Source organism: Vombatus ursinus, unplaced genomic scaffold (genome assembly GCF_900497805.2).
Source record: "Vombatus ursinus unplaced genomic scaffold, bare-nosed wombat genome assembly UNPS02015288.1, whole genome shotgun sequence".
Taxonomy (NCBI): domain Eukaryota; kingdom Metazoa; phylum Chordata; class Mammalia; order Diprotodontia; family Vombatidae; genus Vombatus; species Vombatus ursinus.
This window is the reverse complement of record NW_020955066.1, coordinates 80,072-88,964: the sequence shown is the minus strand read 5'-3', so window position 1 is coordinate 88,964 and position 8,893 is coordinate 80,072. Positions and strand designations below refer to the sequence as shown.

Sequence of the window (8,893 nt, the reverse complement as noted above, 5' to 3'; positions counted from 1 at the left end):
AGGGAAAGTTGGCAGAACTTTTACACCTCATCAATAAAGGACGCTTAGCTTCAGTGGTTAGAGGGAATCAGTCAACTGGTTATGGATCCATTTCTCCCTTGGCTTAAATGATGGAGTGCTAACAACACAGCCTGGAGCACAGTTGAATGTGTTCCTATTGCTTGGTTTAACAGGGACATTTAACTACTTCTGTCCTTGCTCCTGGGGCAGGGGGGAAACTCTTATATACCAGTCCAATGCTTTAAAATTAGTTTGCCATGCTTGGACAAGGGTACAAGGGTAGACATATTTCTACTGTGTATTTTTTTCTCTTTTTTTCTAGTGTTAAAGAAAAACTGACTTAAATAGACTTGAATGTTCTCCTTTCTTTCTCACTATTCCTTTGAAACAGTACAAAACTCACTTTTCCTCATCACATAATCAACAAACATTTATGAAGTGCCTACTATGTATCAGACACTGTGCTAGGTACTGCAGATGCAAAAGACAAAAGTGAAATAATGCTTGCCCTCAAGTAGCTTCTATTTTATCAAATTACATAGATTGCAACTGACATTGATACTTCTCTGCTATGAAAAACCTTGGAATTTGCAGAGTTGGGAGATGTAGTGTCTTATTCAAGGAACAGCACGGAGGCCAGAATCACTGAATAGAAGATGGGGGGAAAGCCTGCATGGGGAGAGGTTAGGGGAGGGAGTGCATGGTATAAATAGACTGGAAAGAGATGGAGCTAGGTTATGGAGGGCTTTGAACATCATATATCTCTGAATGGAAGTCAACAGAGAGGGCTGTTAGGATGGAGAAGTAGATTTGAGAATCATGAGCATAAAGAAAATTGAATCATAAGGACTGGTGAAATACCCAAATGAAATAGTATAAAAGGAGAAGAGATGAGACCCCAGGACAGAGTCAAACTATCTTCCTGCAGTTAGTCACCCACATAATAAGATCAAAGAATTTTTTTTAGAAACTTATATTTTTTCAATTAATAGGCATTTCTCTTCTCTCCTTTCCACTTTGCTTCCCCAATTAAAAAAAGAAAGAAAAACCGAGATTATGTTTATTTATGTATCTATAGCCAAGCTAAACAAATTCTCACCTCAGCAATATCCAGAAACATTTATCTTGTTCTGCATCTTGAATCTATCAGAAGGTAGCATATTTTTCATTAGTATTCTCAAATCGTGGTTGAGTATTGAGTTAGATCAAAGGATCTAGACATTCTAGCCACTTCTCATTTGCCCTGAAAAATACATTTCCATCTTACCCTACAAAATATTTTACAAAAACTTAGTGGTCCCCTAGAGGTAAGTGCATAGGTCTGGTGAGTACAATTTGTTAAGTCCCTAACACCTCTAGGTGAATAGGTTTATCAGGTAGTTTTCCTCCAGATTAGGAAGGATTCTAGGAAATAAAAGAGTACTGGGGTTCTTGGAGGGAGATAGAGTATCAATTTTGCTAAGGGCCTGCCCTGAGTGGGATCATCTAGGAATTCCATTCCTCACCTAACCTTTATTTATCATGGGCTATCATCTCTTACACCTGTCTTCAAATGTGGCTAACACCTGACTTACAAAGAATGAAGGGGAGGAGAATGATCTTTAATGGCTAGTCAAGTGCACCAAAGGGAAAATCTTCCTTTGACAGCTAGAGCCATCCACTAATGACCTAGAGCATGATATTTGATGACTCCTCATTAGTGCATGACTATATTGCAGAAGTTATTGCTGGCCAGCTGATTATAAAATCATAAAGAGTAAGTAATTAGCACGGTAGTTTTACATAAAGTAAATTATAGTGCAGTTTGTCAGAGTGCAATTTCATGGGATCACAGTCATGCATTGATGTAGTTATAGGAAACTGTTAATGTGTTATTTGAATTGAAGCCCTCATCTCTGGCCAATTAGCACACTCGGTTAAAGATGGTTAAAGAGACCAAACTCATGGATTTGACCCGACATCATAAGCCAATATAGTTTTTGTGTGCTGTGGCATAGACTGTGCACCTAATCCTGATTGTCACTTTATGAATGTGCCACAGACTGATTCTCTTACTTAGGTTTAAAAGATACTTGGTTTCATTGGGTGCAATGGGTGTTCTTTCCACTGATACAAATGGATCAAGTGCCTGTGGCTTAAATACATAGAACAATAGATAAATACATAGGCATGTATAAATATATAGATATACACATATTTACACACACAGAGAGCTACTATAGATATACATATGTATATACCTAAATTGTTATATATGTATAACTATAGTTATCTATAGATCTCTATATGACTATAAATATAATTATATAGATATATAAAGATATAGATATAGTTCTAGATAAATGTGGCTCTAGAAATAAATACAGATATAGATGACACAAATACAGAAATAGAGATAGAGATGATAGAGAGGTGGAAGAGGTGGGAGAGTTGACAGAAATTGAGATAGAGATGGAGAAAGAGATGGCCCAGTGGCCATCATTCTGATAAGCCTCTCTGAATGTGGGTAGTCTGGTCTTCAGACAACAGACATATCTACTCCATTGTTAAGTCTATATTCAAGGTCTTTCCACTTTTCTAGGCTCATGCACACTTTATGATCTATAAGCATATATTTCAAAAACACAGAATCAACTCAATGCTGTGATGATGCAGTAGAGTAGGACTTTATTGGGTGACTGGATCCCTAACTAGCCCTGGTAATTGAGTGCTATTAATCCCCAAAGGATTCTAGGGAACCCCAAAGGGTTCTAGGGAAAGAGTATATGGGCTAAGCACAACTCATTCCCAAATCTTTGGTTTAAAAATAAAAAAGCTCACAAACCATCGGAGTTGATGTGCCAATGATGTCAAAAAAGAATTGTGTTTGCATATAAAATACAAATACAATTAAGAAAAGCCTTCCCTGGATCACTTGTGTACTTTACAGTGATCCATACCTGCAAGTTACCCAGTTGCTGACAACATTCATCAGTTCTGTCTTCTAAAAGAAGGACAAATATTCTATCATATTTGTCAATATTCAAATTGATTTAATTCATACTCATTGAGCACTTAGCCTGTCCAAGTCATATTGAATGCTGTATGGTCTAAAGGGTAAGTTAATTATGGCCTTCATGAATTTAAGGATTCTTATGTAGAGGATATTCATTAGTTCTTCTCCAGGGTTGAAAAGGAAGAAATATATTTAATTGAAAACAGGAGAAATTTAGATTGGATCTATGGAATAACTTCCCATCATTAATGTGAAAAAATATTGGGATTTTGGGATTGGCTACTGAAAGATGCATTATGGAATAGTGAATAGGGCACAGTACTTGGAGTCAGAAAGATCTTCAAATCTTACTAGCTTTATGACCCTGGGAAAGTTATTTACCTTCTCTGGGTCTTGGTTTCCTCATTTATAAAATGAGAGAGTTGTACTCATTGGTATCCAAGGTCCCTTCTAGCTTTAATCTAGATCCTGTGATCCTAGATCTCCTCCAGAAGAGACTAGACAACCATCTATCTTGACTACTTTACAAAAAATGTTCCCTGGAAATAGGAGAATTGATGAAATGACTTTGGAAGATCTTTCCTTTATCAAGAATTCTAGGACTTCATGGTGATCCAATGTGGGAACAATGGCCCCCACAGCTAACTTTCTCACCTAACTAAATATAATTGTGGGAGCAAAATTTTGAATATAAGGAAGTACTAATTGAATGTCTACTATGCAAATAAGATTGTGCTGGGCATCTTGGGGGACGGCAAGAAGTATCAAAAATGATCACTGTTCCCAAGAAGCTTATAACCTAGTTAGGAAACTAAGACATATACATGAAAAAAGTTATTAGCCGTTTTTACAATTTTTTATTTTATTTTTCATTTATGGAATAAAGTATTTCCATAACACAGTATAATAAAAAAAAGATACTTGCACATGAAACTGCAAATCTACTTTGTACAATTTGTTATTCCTCTTAAAATTACAGTAAAATTATCACATAAATTTATTTTTTTTCTTCCCTCCAGCTCATCATGGCCTACAATCATAAGTGAAGACTTCATGGAGAAAATAGCATTGAACTAGACACTGAAAGATCAGTAGAATTTCTATAGCAGAGATAAGAGAGGGTAAGAAGGAAGTAGAGAGGAATTCCAGACAAGGAATAAACCTTTGAAAGGCTGGGCCTTAAAGAATAAAATTACATGGGGTAACACAGTATGGATTGCAAGGTTCCTAGAGATGGAAGCATCCTGTCAGACCAAAAACCCTGAACCTGGCATAAGGGCTTGAATGCTGACTCTGACATTGGATAGGCATGACTTTGGACATGTGCAACTATAGTTCCTTCATCTATAAAAAATGGACAATACTATTTATTCTCCCAATGTCAGAAAGTGATGATGAAGAAAGCAATATGTAATTCTTAAAAGATAAGAACTAGACCTATAATTTCACTGATATGAGGAACTTCCAGATGAGGACACCCCCTTTACCAAGGCAGGCTGGTAGTTCTTTTTGCAACATAGAGCCTTTGGGAATTACCTAGAGCAGTAAGAGGTTAAGTGACCTACCAGGGTTACAGAGCTAACACGTAGTAGAGGCCAGGCTTGAACCCAGGTCTTCTTGGCTCTGAGGATAACTCTTTACACACTGAGTTTGCCATGCTGCCACTATAGTTTCTTAAAGAAGCACATAAATGATTTATTATTACTATTATCCAGTGTGGGAAACGTGCTTATATTTTCTGGGTCAAATCATTTGTGGTAGTTCCAGAATAGAAAACAATATTCTATTTGTAAACATAGTAGTAGGCACACATTAACGAGGACCCTCAGGTGGCTACCACACAGTGGGGTAGGCAGAGGCTAGTCACAGCATGAATTACTTTGCCCAGTGAAGCTGAAGGAGACTTAGATATGCTTGAGATATATTGAGGCATGATAAAAGTGCTTTATACCAAATTACTTTTTATTCCTCACTTAATAAAAATGTCCTGGGTTGTCTTTGGTTATTGCAGCTAAGCTCATGATTCATAGATCATAAATGTATGCAAAGAGCAAATCCTCTGATAGCATCCCAGGTACTATAGGAGCTTTGGAAGAAAGAGAGTACCTATTCAGTGGGACTGACACCCTCACATTGCCCGGATCTGTTATATATCTGAGGCCATTATCAAAAGGATACACCTCAACAACAAATAGTAGTCACATCAAGGAATAGGTATAATAATAAAAGGTAGCATTTTATAGCACCTTAAAGTATGCAAAGTGACTTACAAATATCACACTTTATTCTGACAATAATCCTGGGGGAAAGTGCTATTATTATCCCCATTTTACAGATAAGTATGAATTTAAAGGATTTTAAAATAGAAGTTACGTGACTTGCCCAGGGACACAAAAATTAAGTGTCAGAGGTAGGACTCAAGTTTAGATCTTCCTAACCCTGAAGTCTTCTCTCTATCTACTACAGAATTCTGACTTCTTACAAAGTATACACAAAGTCAACACAAAAGAATTTTTGTGGGGAGGGGAACAGTAACAACTGAGGGGGTCATTAATTAATAGCATGAGTCAGCCCACTTACTGTACTTATTGGAGACAAATTCAACCAATGCAACTCTGATACCTCATTATAGCAGGGGCCAGGGAGGACTCTGAGTTATTGAAGATAAAATAAGCAGAACACAAATTTTAGCTGATGCTACAATGCTGTAAAAGATTAGAGTATGGCCATTTTTAATGCCCAAAGAAACCTTTTTGTTGTCAGGCATTTTTCAGTCATGTCCAACTCTTCATGACCCCATTTAGAGCTTTCTTGGCAAAGATACTGGAATGGTTTGCCATTTCCTTCTCCAGCTCATTTTTCAGATGAGAAAACTGAGGCAAACAGGGTTAAGTGACTTGCCCAGAGTCACACAGCTAGTAAGCATCTGAGATTAAATTTGAACTCAGGAAAATGAATCTTCCTGACTTCAGGCCCAGTGCTTTATCCACTGTACCACCTAGCCACCAAGAAAGTTCTAATTCAACTCCTTCATTTTACAGACGAAAAAAATTGAGGCTCAAAATGCAGTCACTTACCTAGAGGCACACAGCTAGTTAGTGATAGGGCTAGTAGTAGAATCCCAGGATTGATTCCCATTACAGTAATCTTTTCACTATACTTCAATTGAATATTGGTAAATATAAATTCAAGTTCAATTCAGTTCAAGAGACTTCATAGCTTTTATTCCTCCTTCCATGTGCAGGTCTTCCTGTGCAATGTGGCACTTCCATTGAAAACAAATTCCTGGCAGGCTCCCAGTGTCCAAAGTCTCCCAGACACTAATACTACTTGTTCTTGGAAGCTGGACACAGGAAAGTGGCAATACCTTTAAAAGTTGATAGGCATGTTAAGTCTGAAGTTATAGTAGGACATCCATGTGGAAACGTGTTACCCCAGGATCATAGATCTAGGGCTGGAGGTGACCTCAAAAATCAATTAGCCCAGCTGCCTTATTTTATGGAAAAGGAGACTGAAGCCCAGGGAGGTTATGTGATTTGCCTAAAGTTACACAGGAAATAAGTATCAGAGTATTCAAACCCAGGCAGGGATTCTTTGACTCAAGGCCAAGGCTTTTCCCATCTGGCCATATCATATCCAAATAGGCAGCTGGAAATGAGGGTCTGGAATTCAGGAGGAAATAACAGAGCCAATGATTCAGATTTGAGAGTCACACGTAGAGCTGATAGTTGACAACTTCAGAATGGATGAAAGAGACTGAAAACAGAGTAAAGGTTGGCTCAAATTCTCTAAGCAGATCAACAATTAATTCATTCCAAGTCAATTAAGGCAAGGCCTGGTGCCCTCCACGGCAGTTTGCCCATCTGCATTGTAGGAGCTGACCTGAGCTGCCTATACCAAGTGTGCCATTGGGACAGTAATGGATGATGCAGTTATAAGGAAGTATCTCCTAATTGATGGTGTTGGTGCTGATCATGATTGGAGAATCAACCTGTTAGTGAAGAGTTTCATTAAATGGTGTAATGCCGGATCTCAAGAAGAAGGAGACAACCAGGACCAGCACATGCTGAGTAAATTACCTCAATGTGAATTTTCAATGGGAAAAACCCTGCTTGCATATGACATGAAACTCAGAAAAAATGGAAAACTATGGAAAAAATATACAAAGACGGAAAATAACACAGCTGGAACATATACAAAAAATTACTGAGTGTAAAAAGCAGATCCTTCAAGCAAAACAAATATGAAAAAATCACCAGGAATATGATACTTTGGCAAAAGTCACACAGAACCATACAGACAGGCATGAAACATTAAAGGAGCTAGATGCTTTGGGGAAAGAATCACAACACCTTTCTCATATAAAAGAAAATGTTGAAGATAAGCTAGAAAAAAGGCAAAAGTAGTTCCTTTGTACTATCCATAAACTTCAGCAAACATTTTAAAATGATGAAAAACTCTTCGAAGTGGAAGAAGCTCAGGAAGCAGTCATGGAAACAGAAACTAAACAACAGGCAAATGCAAGTCTCACCGGTATGAAGAGACATAGATATCTCCGTTTTACTTTCCTTTCACATGGCTAAGCACATGTGTTAAATCACTGTTACTTTGGTGAAACTAGCAGACTATAGATGATAAATTTTTATTATATTTTTCAAATGTACAACTAGTCAAAAAAGCTATTTTAATGAAGTTTGATTTTCTGAATTTTTTATTCAAATGTTTTCAGTTTGTATTTTCACGCATATTTTGGTCATTGTTAAAATGATAAAATTGACATCAATTTTCACAAGTTGTACTTTACAAGAAAACACTTTGAGAATATACACAGGAAATACAGAATTCCCTCTCCTTTGATGCCACAACTTAGTGAATAAGTCCTCGGGAATCATCTGAGAAAACAGAGAAGCCCAGGCTCACATGCTAGTATTTAAGGGGATGTCTAACCAACTCTTCCTGATTCCAAGACCAGCACTTGACCACAATTTCTATGCCATGATGCTTTTACATGGGGGGAAAAAACAACATGAGCAAATAATGGGCCAATTTCTAACCTAGTGAAATAAATTGTTCACTTTTAAATAAATGAAAATTAAACAAATTTAGTCATTAATTTTATAAAATATTTCTTAAGAAAAGTCAATCAGCCCACTGGCTTAGGGCTATTGTTAAAAGTCATAGAACTGTATCCAATGATTTATTGACAATTGCTAAAGGGAACAGATTCACCATCAGAAGTCGACAATTAACTTTTTGAGTGCTTATCATGAGCTCATAGCCATATTACAGACATATCAAAAAAAGAAGACACAATCCTTTCCCCTAAGCTGTTTGCCATCTAGTTTCATGAGATTTACAGATGAAAAGTTCCTTAAGAGATCATATTATCTAATTCTATCTTCATTTTACAGATGAGGATGCTGAGTGATTTGTTCAAAGTGGCACAGGTAGTAAGGGATTTGGGATTCAAATTTCATTGTCTTGGCTCCAAATCCAATAAAAGAAATAGGTAATAACTAGAAAGTAAATACAAAACAAGACATCATAAAATAATACACATATAGCTCTATTTTACAAACAAGTGCTATGTAGGAATTATGTTGTCTGAGCCTACTTTCCCTAGGGACTATAAATGAAAGTGTGGCCCCCCAGGTGTGGGGTGTGGGGGGGTAAGGATTGGTACTTTTCTGTCTACCATGTATTCAAAGTAAATTTATATTTAAAAAAGATAATTAATGTTAATTTATTAAATTGAATTGGGTGCTAGTCACTGTTGGCTCACAGTGAGGGAAATACACTAGAATGTGGGCTTGAGCTTATAGTATTAAAGAAAAACATCACAGTCCCTCAAAGGGTATCCCTAGAATCCTGAGGAATCCTTAATGTGGATGAATGAGG

General features: G+C 37.0%; 1 pseudogene; it reads left to right on the top strand.

The window, feature by feature from the left end:
* The first annotated feature begins 6,908 nt into the window (after positions 1-6,908).
* LOC114031968 lies at positions 6,909-7,528 on the top strand (annotated as a pseudogene).
* Positions 7,529-8,893: the final 1,365 nt, after the last annotated feature.